This window comes from Hemitrygon akajei, chromosome 4 (assembly GCF_048418815.1).
Source record: "Hemitrygon akajei chromosome 4, sHemAka1.3, whole genome shotgun sequence".
Lineage (NCBI taxonomy): Eukaryota > Metazoa > Chordata > Chondrichthyes > Myliobatiformes > Dasyatidae > Hemitrygon > Hemitrygon akajei.
The window spans coordinates 138,647,702-138,664,070 of NC_133127.1; the positions used below are offsets into that span (position 1 = coordinate 138,647,702).

The 16,369-nt window shown below is 39.9% G+C and overlaps 1 protein-coding gene across 9 annotated transcripts in view; it reads left to right on the forward strand.

The window, feature by feature from the left end:
* LOC140726699 (disks large homolog 2-like) overlaps positions 1-16,369 on the forward strand; it is a 797,667-nt gene that overhangs the window by 602,946 nt on the left and 178,352 nt on the right. Inside the window, exon 1 of one of the 9 annotated variants that reach the window (XM_073043439.1) lies at positions 4,911-4,932. The exons of the other annotated variants lie outside the window; for them this stretch is intronic. The gene's annotated coding sequence lies outside the window, so the exon portion shown is untranslated. Of the gene's footprint in view, positions 1-4,910; positions 4,933-16,369 lie in introns of those variants that run through there. 9 annotated transcript variants of the gene reach the window in all.

A 16,369-nucleotide genomic window follows, 5' to 3' on the forward strand; every position in this document is an offset into this window, starting at 1 on the left:
TTACTTCAACAACCAAATTAATTATACTTTGACACACCTTCTATATATGGATGTTTTGAAATTACATTCTCCTTCGTCAGTAAAGCTGAACAATTCATTCAAATAGCAGAACTATTTTCTAAAGATATAAATATGAACTTTAGCCTTGATATTTGCACATAATTAAACTTAAAGGTGCAATAGAGCTAGAAAATATGAAACAGAGCTGCAGGATACAAGAGAACTGATGGATGAATATGAAATATATAAGTATCTGGAATATCAACATGCGAAGTAAATAGATCATAGTGTGATCATAGCACCATCAATAACTCTAGGAGACTGGAAGTGAACGCTAGGCTTTTATTAACAGCAAAAAAGGGAACACGACCATGTTGAAGACTGAGGGAGGAGCAGTGCCCCAATTGCCATTATAAAGGGGTCTGTGTGAGGAGCCACAGGAGCAGTCGGGGGTGGGGGGGCGTGTCCAGACAGGTATACATAGTTTACCACAGTGATAAAGGGAAAACTTTCGACAGAATTTACTTGGCAAACATGAGGAAATCTGCAGATGCTGGAAATTCAAGCAACACACACAAAATGCTGGTGGAACGCAGCAGGTCAGGCAGCATCTATAGGGAGAAGCGCTGTCGACGTTTCGGGCCAAGACCCTTCGTCAGGACTAACTGAAAGGAAAGATAGTAAGAGATTTGAAAGTAGGAGGTGGAGGGGAAATGCGAAATGATAGGAGAAGACTGGAGGGCGTGGGGTGAAGCTGAAAGCCGGAAAGGTGATTGGCAAAAGGGATACAGAGCTGGAGAAGGGAAAGGATCATGCTGGCTGTTCTCCATCTCCCTCTGGTGCTCCCCTCTCCCTTTCTTTCTCCCTAGGCCTCCCGTCCCATGATCCTTTCCCTTCCCTAGCTCTGTATTTTGTATTTCCACCAGCATTTTGTGTGTGTTGACAGAATTTACTTCAAGGCTTAAGAAAATCTGCCAAATGGAGCTCAATAGTAATAAAATATAACAAAGGCAATATACACCTTCACTATACCCGTTAATAATGTATTCTTTTGGCCTAATATCTTGCTCTGAAACTGATCTGGAAAATTTAAAAACAAAAATAAGAACTGAAATGACAGCTTTTAGAAAACACTATGTGCACTTGAACACACCTAGATTAAAACTTTCAGACAGAGGAAAACAGAGGAATAACTGACAGAACAATTTACACTAATTGGATAAAACTTCTAAGGATATATTTTCATCAACAAAAACAGAATTCAGCACACCACGCAGGCATATGTAATTCTGGTAAGAAGTATACACCACTAAACTTAAAAGGAAGCAAAACCCAGATGAGTGAAGAAATGATCACTATAGAAGAAAAAGTTAATCAAAATCTGATTATTTACATCATTCACCAAAATCTTGCTTTAAAATACAAACTCACAAAAGACACCATACCTTAGTATAAATACAAACCTGATTCAGTTTTAGAGTCAGAGTCCTACAAATGATATTATGACCAATTCACATTTACAGATAGGACAATCCATAATAACCGTCTGGATATAATAATTAAACACAAACAACTTATTTAATAGATATAACCATATAACCAAACATATATAACAGACAGGTCAATGAGTGAAAACACCAGAAATATGCTGAATTAATAGAGGAAATTGAAAGGTGAAAAATCATAAACAGGGTATACATTGTCCCAATTGTATTATCTACAACTGGTATCATCCCAAAGACATTACACAATAGCATTAAACTATTAGGCCTACACAGCAATATTTCTGTAAATCTTATGAAAGGCACAATACAAACCACCACTAGAATAGACTGAAAGTCCCTAGAAATTGAGAAATGAGTATGCCCATACCTCAGGTTTTACCAGCTTGAGCTGAGAATAAAAAATTAAAATACAACAACAATAAATAAACAAACAAGCAAGCAGGCATGCAATAAATATTGAGAACATGAGTGGCAGAGTCCTTAAAAGTTAGTCCATAGGTTGTGGAATCAATTCATTGTTGGCATGAGTGAGGTTTTCGCCCTGGTTCAAGAGCCTGATGGTTGAAGGTAACAACTGTTCCAGAACCTGTTGGTGTTGGACTCTTGTTCCTCCTTCCTAATGGCAGCAGTGAGATGGACTGGTTGGTGGGGTCCTTGATGTTGAATACTGCCCTCCTGCAACAGCGCTTCTTATAAATGTGCTAAATGGTGGGGAGGACTTTACCTGTGATGGACTGAGCCATTTCCACTACTTTTTGTAGGCCTTTCTCTTCAAGGGTATTGGTATTCCCACACCAGGTCATGATGCAACCAGTCAATGTACTCTCCACCACACACCTATACAAGTTTGTCACAGTTTTAGATGACATGCTGAATCTTCACAAACTTCTAAGAGAGTAGAGGTACTGCAGTACCTTTTTGTAATAGCACTTATGTACTGGACCCAGGACAAATCCTCTGAAATAATAATGTTTTTTTTTTTTAATTTTTATTAGTTTTTCGAAACATTTTACAAAATTAAAAACCCCAAATCCCAATGAGGAGCATTAATACAGAGCAAGGTTAAGCATACAATAACAATATGCTACACAGGAAGAGAATTTAACAAAAAAGCACCTAAATTAAAGACAAGTGAGCTTAGTGTCCTCCCCAAACCCCACAACACAAGAAAAAAAAACAATTCCAGACCAACCACCACACAATATAGAGAGTATAAGTCCGGACAGTCAAACTCCCAGACTGTAAATACACTTAGCAACAGAGGATAATAATGCCTACTACCAGAAAAAAAAAAGGGAGCTGAAAGCAAGGGACTGAAAAGAAAAAAAAACCCTAGTCAAGAGGAAGGTTATGAAAGTACTCGATAAAAGGCCCCCAGATCTTATGGAACTTTAAATCCGAATTGAGAACTGAATAATGAATTTTTTCGAGGTCCAAGCAGGCCATAATGTCGTTAAGCCATTGCGCATGAGTGGGCGGGGCAACATCTCTCCATCTAAGGAGGATCAAGCGTCTCGCCAGGAGAGAGGCAAGGGATAGTATTCGGCATTTGGTCGGACCCACACATAAATCTGTCTCGCCCCAAAAACCGAACAGAGCAATTAAGGGGTTAGGTTCTAGGTGCTGATTCAGAATACCCGATAGTGTAGTGAAGACATCTTTCCAGAATTTCTCCAAGCTAGGACAGAGCCAGTACATATGGATGAGAGAGGCCACGCCCCTCTTGCATTTATCACAGAGCGGACTAATGCCAGGGTAGAATCGAGATAGTTTAGATTTAGACATATGGGCTCTATGAACAATCTTAAACTGTAAGAGACAATGGTGAGCACAAAGAGAGGTTGAGTTAACCGATTTGAGAACTGAGTCCCAGCTCTCCTCGGATAAGGAGATATTTAAATCCTGCTCCCAGGCCATTTTAATTTTATCCACAGGGGTGAAATAATAATGTTGAAGAATTTAAAGTTGACCCTTTCCACCTCTGATCCTTTGATGAGGACCTACTTACGGACTTCCAGTTTCCTCCTCCTGTAATCAATAATTAACCCTTTGGTTTTTCTCATATTGAGTGAGAATCTGCTGATTTGTTGCCACCTTTGATTCTTCCAACAACATTTGTGTCATCAGAAAACTTAAATCTGGCATTGGAGCTGCACTTAGCCTCGCAGTCATAAGTATAAAGTGAGTAGAGCAGGGAGCCAGGCACACAGCCACGTGGTGCACTTGTGGTGATAGTGGTTGTGGAGAAGACGTTATCAACCCAAACTGACTGGTTTGCAAGTGAGGAAATTGAGGATCCAGTCGCACAAGGAAGTGTTGAGGCCAAGGTCTTGGAGTTTATTGATTGGTTTTGAGTGGATGATTGTGTTGATTGCAGAATTGTAGTCAATGAAGAGTATCTAATGTATATATTTTCACTGTTCATATGTTCCAGAGTTAAGGGAAGTATTGTGCAATATACTGCAAATAACACGCATTAAAATTTTGAAATCAAAATTGAAACTATATTGGCATTTATAGCATTATTAGTAGCAACAAAACATGGCCTGAGTATTTAACTATAGCAAGTAATTAGTCATTTTATCTAACCCATTAATACCCTCCTGGGCATCCTCTTTTGACCAGCAAGAAGCTTCCAATTCAGTTTTGCTGAAATGGGAATTGCATTGACTCCTTCAAAACTAAATTCATTTTAATATTTCACTTCTGTATTTTGTTGGAGGAGCAAAAAATGAGATTAAATACACCTGTGCATCATCAAAATAATATTAAAGTATAATTCAGCTGCGCAAGTAAAATTAAATATTGTACCAGTGATTTGATTTTCTATTTGAGTCTGCCATTGTTTATTATTGTCATCTAGATTGTTTACTTTTTAAAACTAATTTACCATTTCTGTAAAGGAAGAACAGTTACTGCACAAGAACACATTATTATGAATGCTGGAAATCTGGAAAAAAACAGCAAATATTGGAATATAGAAGGTCAGGAAGGCCTACTAATGTGTAATATTTCAAGTCAATGTGCTTTCATCAGCATGCCATTAATGTTTAAGTTTAAATGTCAAATAGCCTTTGCTATGGAAAGTGAACAGAAAATATGTGAAGTGCATATCTGTCAATACAATATTAAAATGAAACTAATTGCGCCACTCCAGTGGTTTCAGAATCAGAAAGTGCTCTTTATTAGATAACTGACTCTGGTTTCCATGACAAAATGTTTTTCTTCCTGTAGAAAATACATCTTACATTTGGAAAGCTTTTTGAAGCCTTGATGCTATTTATTGTGTAATTCATAAGCTATGTATTACCATGGTCATACAGATGCTGTTGTCATTATTGCTACATGATTGAAGTAGAGTCAAGGATTTATTTTAATAGCACGATCAAGATGAGTACTGTGTAATCACATGAGAATGACTGAAAATGTGAGTGATAGAATTTTGGGTTTCTGATATCAATGTTGCATGTGTATACCCTATTCATTCTTTGACTTAAAAATTACAATATGATATTTATTATTGCAAAAATATCTGAGCATTTAAGAAGAAATTTTGAGAACCTGTAATCAAATTCCATACATGGCTGAGACACCTCTGGAAAATTAGTGCATGCTAAAGAACAAAATATTTCAGGGCATATACAGCCAAAGTTCTCCCGAAAACATAAGTAATCTCATGTTTATATAGCTAGATTTAACCCCAGAATTTATTCTACTGTGCTGGTTTTCTTTCATCTACTTCAATCCATTTATACAAATTAAGTGACAATAATGCAGAACTAAAATTGTGGGAGTCTGATCATTTTCCATAAGGTAAAACATGATTGCTAAAGTAAGGTAAGCACTTGTGGCAAATACAGAATTTTTATTCATGTAGATCTGTGAGTAACTGTAACAGGCAGATGGCACTCATTTAGAAAAGGTAAGGAGACAGAATTTATGACAATATGTTTAATTGTTCGTGAGAATCAAGCAGCATTAAGAAAAAACAAAATAACAGCAATTTGATGACCACCGTTTCTATTTTAATGGATATTTTTGGATGAGGTGTATGCAAGGATTCTGAAATCAATTGACATCCCTGTCAGCAAGCAGGGAAATGCTTATTTGTTTATTTCTGCGCAATAATTGTGATAAGCAAACTTGTATGTCTATAAGGCTAATTTGTAATGGTAAGTTGTAGTATTTTGTCTTTCTAAAATAATCTTTTGGATATAGGTTTAAGTAAAATAATCAGCAGTTCAAATTAAAGTAGTAAAAAATGGGATTATTGCACCTGCTTTAGATTATTTGAGTACTTGAAAAAACACATTTGTAAGTAGTTTGATATATATTATTGCACGCTTTGTACTCGCCTGTTCATAGCAAATACACCTTGCAAATGCATTTCTATGTAATTTACAATTATTATGATACCCTATTGATTGGATAATCTGTTCACATGTTTACTTTGGCAAATGTAACCAATTTTCAGTGCTTATATACATGCAAGCAAAACAAATTACAGTTCAATGCCAAAGGAAGACAGCCTGTATATGAACACAAATTAGTTTGTTTGTAAGCTTACATTGATTTTGACTTTGCATACGTTGGCAATTTTATATTGCTGATTTATTTCTGGTATGCATAGACGACTAATGGCAAAATAATTAAGCTAGTAATGGAAAATGCATTTCATTAGATTATAGGTCATAGAAAAGGAATGAGAGCTAGAGCAGAGTAAAGAATGCCAAAAGAGGTAATTAGTCAAGATCAGTTATCTTTTGCCATTGGTTTTATTTGTATAATTAAAATATGCTGGCATTATCTTAATAATAAGATTTCTCCCTTCATTCAATACCCTTTAATAACATTTCAAATACTGAATCCAAATTTGTCTACTTTTGGAAAATTCAGAATTGATTTACCCAAAACCCAAACCTTAGTTTGGATTTTCAGGTGATACTTGACCCTTTCTAAGTTTTGTGCACTAGCAGTGCAACATTTCCTGGATCTCTGTCCCATTTTTGTAAAACAGTCAACATCACTGATTCTAGAAGTTAATGGGGAATGACTGTTGCTTGACAATTTCATTTTAATTCTTGTAGCATTATTCTACCATTGGTCAGGAAATATTGTGATGACTTAGTTAATTTATATGTTTCTATAGTAGCTATGAGTGGATAGTCAGAGCCATCCATTTTTCTATTGTCAGTAAATATATTTACACAAACCTTTTTTAGAACAGTATATTATCACCTTCCTTCCTGTATCAGTCAGACTGTTCCCTGAACACACACTCCAATACCTCTCTCCCCACTTCTCCTTCCCTCAACATCTCTGGCCAGCAAAGCTTACAGCATTCACCTTTTGAGTTGAGTCAGTTAGTACAGAATCCCTTCCACATTTTATGCCAAGACAACTGTTAGTGTATAAAATCTTTCATTTTATAGTCATAAAAATAATATTAGTAATGAAGATGTGTATTATGGAGAGCACTGTAAAATCTTAGGCCTATTATAAAGAATGAGCTAACAGCAATTTGTTTTTTTTTATTATCTATGGTGGTAATGGGAAAATGACATCCTGTACAAAAAATGTGGTTTCCAAGGTGATGTGAATCAGAAGTTAGCTGGAGCTGTGAGTGGGAATATCTTGCTTATGTAGGATTAGTGAAGACTTCATCTGGAAAGATAGAGAAACCTGCTGATAAGCATGTGTATTCAGAATAATTCTGTAGAACTACAAAATACTATAAAAATACTCAATTTGTAATGTATATATTTTTTTGTTATTACATCTCTATCCATCTAGGGATTTGGCTGTTGTAATTGTTCTATGGCAGTGGCACAAAATAGATGAGAGCAAATCATCATCTCACTTACACCTCCTCCTGATCTTATTTTCCTTTAATCACATAAACAGGGATGAGCAGGACCAAGAAGGGATATAAGCCTAAACACGAGAAAATCTGCAGATGCTGGAAATCCAAAGCAACACACACAAAAGTCTGGAGGAACTCAGCAGGGGAGGTAGTATCTAAGGAAAAGAGTAAACAGTCGATGTTTAAGGCTGAGATCTTTTATCAGGACTCATGAATGCCTGATGAAGGGTCCTCATGAAGGGATGCTGCCTGGCCTGCTGAGTTAACTGCAGCATTTTGTAGGGATATAAGCATAATTATTTAAGCAGAAAAATTTTAATGATCTCTGTAATGGACCAGAATGCAAAATAGGTCAATGTGAGAATGATGATTCACTGTGCTTTGAGATTGATTGGATGATTTGAAGTGTACAGGGAGTGCAGGATGGGAGCTTGTTCTGAAGAGCATTGGGATAGTCAGATTTGGGGTTCCTAAGAATATTGATCAGAATTTGACATTGAATGGCAGAAGCAGCCTTAGAGATAATTGAAGTAGAACTAGACAATTAAGTATGATGGAGAGTACATAAATTAGCTCAGCTCAGGACTGAGTCAGACACTCAGGATTGTAAACAATTTGGTTCAGCCAGGTACAATGATGGAGAGAGAAATAACACAAGCAACAAGGAAATCATAGGAGCTGAAGACAATAGGGCAAGAATAAGCTCTGATATTGGTGACAGTTCTGTAGGAAACCACTGCTTGTCTTCCCTCCAATGTTTAGTGAGCCATTGACTTCTATGTCTGGGCACTGCAATACAGAATTTGGAAATGCACAGGATGCTTCTGCTCTGCCACTTCCATTCACATCGAGTCTATTCCCCACCTAAAAAACAAGGGACCCACTCTTCTGAGTGGCGATGCCGAGCTCCATTATAAAGGTAAATATGGATCAAGACTCCTATTTTACGATATTTCACTTTATATTTACATTTCTAATTAGTTTATAGTAATTAGTTTTAAATAATTTTTTTACTATTATGGTTTTGAATCATTTTATAAATTACTAAATTTCACTAAAACTTTTTTGAAATGTCTCTTGAGTATAAGAAATATTTAAAATCACTGAAGCAATGGTGAGTTGTCATAAACCATTCCAGGAGTTCCAGTTCTCAGGTTCTACCACCCAAATCCTGGTTGCCACCCACAACCTACTGCACCTTACACAAGAGGTGAAATACATAAATAGAACAATGGTTGCATTTAGAAAGGTTTGTCATTTTAATTGGGCTCTTTGTATGTTTGGCAAATCCTGTAGCATTTTATAACCAATGTTATAATAAGTTACAGGATTACTGTAAACAATCTGAAGAGTTCCAGGAAAAGTAAACATGGGTTTGAGATTGACAAATACATCCAAAGTCTTTGTTGTGGAAGGGTAATTGAAAACGAGCTGCTTATTTACGAGGATGGCAGAGGAGAATGTACGGACAGTTTTTGAAAGAGGACAGTGATGACAATTATTTTTAGTAGTTCAGTAGAGAGAGGCAGATTATGATGTAATCAAATGCACATAGGTTATATTCAGGGAGTTGTGAAGGACAGTTGAGCAGTACATAGTTGAGTGGAAATTGCAATAAAATCTCGTAGAAAAGAGGAGAGGGTGTAATTTGAGCAGGAAATTAGATAAGAGGAATTAGACATGGGTTGACTGTAATGGGGAGGAGACAGTAGCTCACTTCTTTGTGGATTGTGGGTTTGCAAAGAGGGTGTGGATAAAGATAAAAGGGCCTGTGTCATGAATCATCATGGAAGTAGAAAGGACAAAAACAGAAGATTCTGGAAGTTTTCTCTGGAGAGAGAAACAGAGTTAACAGTTCAAGTTGATGACTTTTTTTGACTTCCAGCAGATCAAGGTTATAGTCTACTACTCTAATGATAGACTATTATCAAAAGCAATAGTTCAACAACTACACTTGGTACAGTGTGAAGAAGGATAAACCTGAATGTATTAGAATCAGGCAGCTCTATCTTTGAAGACATTTGAGGTGATCCAAGTTTGGATAGCGATCACTGGTAACATTATTGATGGGATTTGACTGCAGACCATCTGACTGGGAATACAATTAAACAGAAAGTGTACAAGACTCGAACTTATTATTCCAGGATACTTAACTTTTCAAGGAGATAAAATGTAAAAGGAGGTGACATAACCCTGATGTTAAAAATTATATAAAGGAAAAAGAAAAGAAGGATATTGGTCCAGAACCTCAAAATGAAGAAGTAAAATAAGTTAAAGCAGGGCTAAAGAACAAGATACAAAATAGGTGGGAATTTTATATAAGCCTCCAAACAATCATGGCAATGCAGGACAGTATCAATCAAAACATTTGAGGTATAGGAAATAAGTTCAATATCATATAGGATTTTGATATACATAAAATATGTGCAAATATATAATGAACAGCAATAGAATAGAGGACAAATTAATGGAATAAATAACAGAGAGTTTTCTAGATTATTGGAGTTAGAGAACAGACTACTTTAGACCTCATTAAAACTGGGAGTTAGTTGATATTCTGACACTTATTGGGTCTTTAGGGAGCATAGATCATAATATGACAGGTTTTATATAAAAAAAGTGATTTAGTTCAATCTAAGATTAGGGTGTGAAATTTGAATAAATCAAATTCTGAAGGCAAAAGGTGTGAATCAACTACAGTGGATTGGGAAATTGCATTACAGGAAATGACAGTAAACAAGCAATGGCTAAAGAATTCATACAAAGTTTGCAAGTAATTTATTACCCTTAACGAGGCAGCAGACTAGAAAGTGGCCCATTTATGGCTGTTAAGAGTAGTTGAAGGTAGCATTAGATCAGAAGAGATTTATATAATGTTGCAAGCAATGTGATATACCTCAAATATTTCCATATTCAATAAAGGAAAAGAGGACAAGGACACTGATATGGAAATGGAAAGTTGAAAATAAATGTAAGCTAGCCAGAAACATAAAAACTATGCTACAAGAGATTCCATGGATACATAGAAAGGTTAAGTAAAATATTTAAATTAACTATTGGTCTCTAACAGACTGAAGGAGAAATTATATTGGAGAATAAGGATATGGAAGTCAAATATTTTATGTCTGTCTTCATGGCAGAAGACCAGTAACTTCCTGGAATTATTGGAGCACTACAAGTTAATAGTGGATGAGGAATCAAAGGAATTAACATCAGTAAATACTTAGTATTTTAGACTATTTAATGGAACTGAAAATTGATAATTTGCATAGACCTAATGACCTGGAGATTTGAAGGAGTTGTCATCTTCCAAATTATAGAATTCAGGATGGTTTCCACAGAGTGGGAGATGGAAAGTGGTACCACAGATTAGTTGGACTGACACCAATTAAATGGTAAATGCAGGAAACTCTTCTTAAGAAGCTGGCAACAGGTAATCAAGAAAATAATGTTGGCAACCAACATGGATTTTTAAAAAGAAAAAATGTTTGACAAATCTTTTTAAGATTTTTGAGGTTGAAATCAACATAATAGGTTAGATGGAATAAACTTTCATGCTGGATTTGGACTTTTGCAAGTACTTCAGTCAGACGCACCATGGTAGTGCAGTGGTTAGCAAGACGCAATTACAGCTCGGGGCGTCAGAGTTTGGAGTTCAATTCTGGTCGTTGGAAATTGTCTCATGATTAGGTTAGGGTTAAATTGGGGTTGGTAGGGGTTGCAGGAAGGGCCTATTCTGCCCTGTATTTCTAAGCAAAATAAATAAATAGATGCTACACATACAATTATTAAGCAAAAATAATGCATGTTTATCAGTGTACATTGAGATTTGCTTAATAGATAGAAGACAAAAATAGGAATAAATGGGTCAGGTTGGGTTTGAAAGATAGTGACTATGGTGCACACAAAGCTCATGGGGCACCAGCTATTCATAGTTTGGATGCGAGATCACAAAGCTGACAATACAAAATTAAGTGACAATGTGTGCTGTGACTGTGAAGACAATACAGAAAGGCTTCATCTTCAGTGATTAACAGAAATGGGTTTTGGCAAATATGGCATTGTGGACATAGCTGAGATGTGGCTAAAAGAAAATCATAGTTTGGAGCTTAACATTCAAGGATACACCTTGTATGAAAGGACAGATAGGTAGGCAGAGGGGGTAAGGTAGTTTTGTTGGTAAAAAAAATGAAATCAAATCCTTATAAAGAGGTGACATAAGATCAGAAGATGTAGAGTCCTTGTGCGTAGAGCTAAGAAACTGCAAGGGTAAAAATACCCTAATGGGCGTTATATGCAGGCCAGGATGTGGGGTACAAATTACAATGGGTGATAGAAAAGACATGTAAAAAAGTAATGATACAATAGTCATGCAGGATTCAATATACAGGTTGATAGTGAAAATCAAGTTGGTGTTGGATCCCAAGAGAAGGAATTTTAGATTGCCTACAAGATAACTTTTTAGAACAGCTTGTGGTTGTGCCCACTAGGGGAAAGGGTATTCTAGATTGGGTATTGTGTAATGAACCAGATTTGATTAGGGGGCTTAAGGTAAAGGGGGCAGTGATTATAATATGATAGAATTTACTCTGCAGTTTGAGGGAGAGAAAATAAAGTCAGATGTACCAGTATTACAGTGGAGTTACAGAGGCATGAGACAAGATCTGGCCAAAGTTGATTGGAAGGAGACACTAGCAGATATGATGACAGGGCAGCAATGGCTGGAGTTTCAGGGAGAAATTCAGAAGGTGTAGGATAAATACATCCCAAAGTAGATGAAGTATTCTAAAGGCAGGATGACACAACCACGGCTGACAAGGGAAGTTAAAGCCAGCATAAAAGCAAAAGAGAGGGCATATAATAGAGCAAAGATTAGTGGGAAATTAGAGAATTGGGAAGTTTTTTAAATCCAACAGAAATTAACTAAAAAAAGCCATAAGGAGAGCAAAATTAATATGCAGGCAGACTAGATAGTCATTTGAAAGAGGATACCAGAAGTTTTTTCAGATATATAAAGAGTGAAAAAGAATGGATATTGAACTGCTGGAAAATGTCTTTGGGCAGGTAATAATTGGGGACAAGGAAATGGCAGACAAACAGAATAGGGCAAATGCATTGTTCATATTCATGTTGGGATTACTAGAATATAAGAGGAAGGATGTGATGTTGAGGCTTTAAAAGGCTTTGGTCAGACTTCAGTTGGAGCATCTTAGCCCATTATCTAAGAAAGGATATGTTGGCATTGGAGATGATCCAGAGGAGGTTCATGAGCAAAGTTCCCTGTATTTTTTTTACAACTCTAAACAGGAAATTTTTTCATGGTCTGAAAACTGTGCAGCACTTTAAAAGTTTTTTTTGGTAATATGCATACTGTAGCGATGTGCTACACACAGCGCTGAAATAATGACACGCAGTCAGTAAGTCGTTTCGAGACTAGTTTATTCAAACTTCGCGGCGCTGGCATTTAATCACTAGCGCCCGCCCTCTCCAGGCGAAAATGACGTCAGAGATGCATTACCAAAGTCTCCCCCCCACGCGCTGGCTATTTGTGAGTCGGTTCACCTGCGCAGAAAGTGGGTCGCCACATAACCCCCACCCAGAACCTGCGATACACCCCCCAGTGTCCACAGTCTGGATCAGCCTCTGTTTGGGAGGTCTGCCTCTGCGCCGCGGTGCCTGAACCTCGACTGGCTGCGCCAAGTCCACATGGGCTGGTTTGAGTCGGTCCACCGTGAAAACCTCCTCTTTCCCCCCAACGTCCAGAACGTAGGTGGACCCGTTGTTGTTGATCACCTTGAATGGCCCCTCGTACGGCTGCTGTAGCGGTGCCCGGTGTCCGCCCCTTCGTCCAAACACAAACTTACAGTTCTGCAGGTCTTTGGCTACATGGGTCAGGGTCCGTCCGTGCTGTGAAGTCGGTATGGGGGCCAGGTTGCCGAGCCTCTCGCGTAGTCTGTCCAGGACTGCTGTGGGTTCTTCCTCTTGCCCCCTTGGGGCTGGTATGAACTCTCCTGGGACGGCCAGGGGTGCGCTGTCCACCAACTCGGCCGACGAGGCGTGCAGATCCTCTTTGGGCGCTGTGCGAATTCCAAGCAGGACCCAGGGAAGCTCGTCCACCCAGTTAGGTCCTCTCAGGCGGGCCATGAGAGCCGACTTCAAGTGACGGTGGAAGCGTTCCACCAGTCCGTTCAACTGTGGGTGGTAGGCAGTAGTGTGGTGCAGCTGCGTTCCCACCAGGCTGGCCACAGCCGACCACAGGCTGGAGGTGAACTGGGCGCCTCTGTCGGAGGTAATGTGGGCTGGTACCCCGAAGCGTGCTACCCAGGTTGCGATCAGTGCTCGGGTGCAGGAATCGGCAGATGTGTTGGTGAGTGGGACCGCCTCTGGCCACCTCGTGAACCGGTCTACCATAGTTAGGAGGTACCGCGCTCCTCGGGATACTGGTAGGGGGCCCACGATATCCACATGAATGTGGTTGAACCTCCGATGGGTGGGTTCGAACTGCTGCGGCGGGGCTTTAGTGTGCCGCTGCACCTTGGCTGTTTGGCACTGCGCGCTCGTTCTGGCCCATTCACTGACCTGCTTGCGAAGTCCGTGCCACGCGAACTTGCTGGAGACCAGCCGGACGGTTGTCCTGATAGATGGGTGCGCCAAACCGTGTATGGAGTCGAAAACTCGCCGCCTCCAGGCTGCCGGGACGATGGGGCGAGGTTGGCCGGTAGCCATGTCGCACAGGAGGGTCCTCTCACCTGGGCCTACGAGAAAGTCCTGCAGCTACAAACCCGAGACTGCGGTCCTGTAGCTGGGCATCTTGTCTTCTGCCTGCTGCGCCTCCACCAGTGCTGCATAGTCCACCCCCAGGGACAGGGCCTGGACAGCTGGTCTGGAGAGTGCGTTCACCACGACGTTGTCCTTTCCTGAGACATGCTGGATGTCCGTTGTGTACTCGGAAATGTAGGACAGTTGTCACTGCTGGCGAGCCGACCAGGGATCGGACACCTTCATGAACGCGAAGGTCAACGGTTTGTGGTCTGTGAACGCGGTGAATGGCCTGCCTTCTAAGAAGTACCTGAAATGCCGGATTGCCAAATACAGTGCCAACAACTCCTGGTCGAAAGCACTGTACTTGAGTTCGGGTGGTCGTAGGTGCTTGCTGAAGAATGCCAAGGGTTGCCAGTGCCCCTCGATGAGCTGCTCCAGCACTCCACCGACTGCTGTGTCGGATGCGTCCACCGTGAGTGCAGTCAGAGCAGATGTATGTCCTCGGGCAGTTGCTCTAGGAACACTTGTTCGAACATGAGGCAGGGCTTGTGTCCGTCAGCCAGGGCCAGCATCTTGTTCATCAATGCTGACGGCAGTCTGTCTCCCAAACCGTCCAGGTGAAGCAGGCGGGCACCCCGCTCACGCCGTGAGAGGCCAAAGGTCCCAATGAGCAGCGCTTTGAATGCTTCATATTTGCCTTCTTCTGGGGGCGACTGTATGAAATCCGCAACCTGGGCGGCTGTCTCCTGGTCAAGGGCGCTCACCACGTGATAGTAACGTGTGGAATCAGAGGATATCTGCCGAATCTGGAACTGGGCTTCTGCTTGGCTGAACCACACGCGTGGTCGCAGTGTCCAGAAAGTCGGCAGTTTTAGCGAAACTGCATGAACAGATGAAGAGTCGGTCATCTTTGATCCAAATCCCATTTGGACCGTTGGGGTCACCAATGTAGCGATGTGCTACACACAGCGCTGAAATAACGACATGCAGTCGGTAAATTGTTTCGAGACTAGTTTATTCAAACTTCACGGTGCTGGCATTTAATCCCTAGTGCCCGTCCTCTCCGGGCGGAAATGACGTCAGAGGTGCATTACCAAAGTCTCCCCCCGCGCGCTGGCTATTTGTGAGCCAGTTCGCCTGTGCAGAAAGTGGGTCGCCACAATACTATGAAAAGTCCAGCAGTGTGGCAACAAAGGCTACGTGCATGGGAGCATTTCAGTTACAGTGCGACCAGCACCAGTGCAGCTTAGGGGGAATGGTATTAATGAGAATTATTCTGGAAATGAAAGGGTTAGAAAAATAAGGGGGGATCGAATATTGAAAGGCCCAGATAGATTGGATGTGGAGAGGATGTTCCCTATAGTGGGTGAGTCTAGAATCAGAGAGCACTGCCTTAGAATAGAAGGATGTCCATTTTAGAACAGAGATGAGAAGGAATTTCTTTGGTCAAAGGGAAGGGGATCTGTGGAATTCATAGCCACAGATGGCTGTGGAGGCCAAGTCATTAAGTATATTTAAAGCTAAGTTGATAGGTTCTTCATTAGTCAGAGTGTCAAAGGTTACAGGGAGAAGGCAGGAGAATGGGGCTGAGAGGAATAATAATTCAGCTAAGATGGAATGGCAGAACTGACTCTATTGGGCAAATGGCCTAAACTTGCCACTATGTCTTACGGCCTTATGGTTTTAACTATTCTAAAGGAAGGATGCAACAACCATGGCTGACAAGGGAGGCCAAAGGCAACATTAAATCAAAAAAGAACTCATATAATATTAGCAAAAAATATTGGGGAACTAGAAGATTGGGAAGCTTTTAAAAAGTGACAGAAGGCAACTAAAAAGCAATAATGAGAGAAAAGATGAAATATGGAGGTAAGCTAGCAAATAACATAAAAGAGGATACCAAAAGTTTTTATTTGGATATATAGTGTAAAAGAGTGGAAAATTATATGGGAGTAGTAGTAATGGGGAATAAAGAAATGACAGATGAACTTTCTAGGTATTTTTCATCAGGCTTTACTGGGGAAGACACCAGAAGTTCGAATGTATGCCAGAAGTTCGAGTGTCAGGGTGCAGAAGTGAGTGTTGTTGCTATTATGAAGGAGAAGGTGCTTGGTTAGCTGAAAGGTCTGAAGATAGATAAGGCATATGGACAAGATGACTACACCCAGGATTCTGAAAGAGATAGCTTAAGAGATTGTGGATGCATTAGTAGTAACCTTCAAAGAATCGCTAGATTCTG